Source organism: Fukomys damarensis, unplaced genomic scaffold (assembly GCF_012274545.1).
Source record: "Fukomys damarensis isolate Sample0158 unplaced genomic scaffold, DMR_v1.0_HiC HiC_scaffold_30, whole genome shotgun sequence".
In the NCBI taxonomy this organism is placed as follows: Eukaryota; Metazoa; Chordata; class Mammalia; order Rodentia; family Bathyergidae; genus Fukomys; species Fukomys damarensis.
In genome coordinates this window covers 51,514,308-51,514,939 of record NW_022900942.1, presented here as the reverse complement: position 1 = coordinate 51,514,939, position 632 = coordinate 51,514,308, and positions in this window count along the sequence as shown.

The following is a 632-nucleotide window of genomic DNA, read 5'->3' as shown; positions in this document are numbered from 1 at the left end:
CAGAACACCATACACTAGCATTTAGATTTAAGAGTGTTAACATTTTTGCCAGATTTACTTCAATTATTGTACAGCTAAATCACTATAAAGTAAGTTTTTGTCATTGTGAGATTTAGTCCCTTTATAATTAAGCAAGTATTTCCAAAAATAAACACATAATCTAACAAAATTTATAGTGTTTATATTACCCCTTACGGACTTCTCTCGATTTCTTTTATTAAGATTTATTTTTATTTTTAATATATCTTTTTAAAAATGGTAGGGCTGATTAGGACAATTTTGACACATACATGAAACCAGTGTTTACATGTAAGATAAGAGCATATATTCCAAAGGGTTTCTCCAAAACATTAATCCATATGATGGGTACCCGGTAATGATGTTGGCTAGAACAGTCACTTTAATTGGGCTTAAAAAATTCTAACTCAGTAAAATTCACTGTTTTCAGCTTTCAAAAAGCTGTTGCAGTGCTCCCAGCTATAAATAAATATGGAAATGCAGACTCGGGAGGATGTTGTAGAGTTTACAGTAACTTACTAAGGAAAGGAAAACCACCTTCTCCGGAGCACTTTGGTCACTTTTGTAAACTTTGTCCAATTTACCAGGGAAATTCCAAAAAAAAAAAAAAAAAA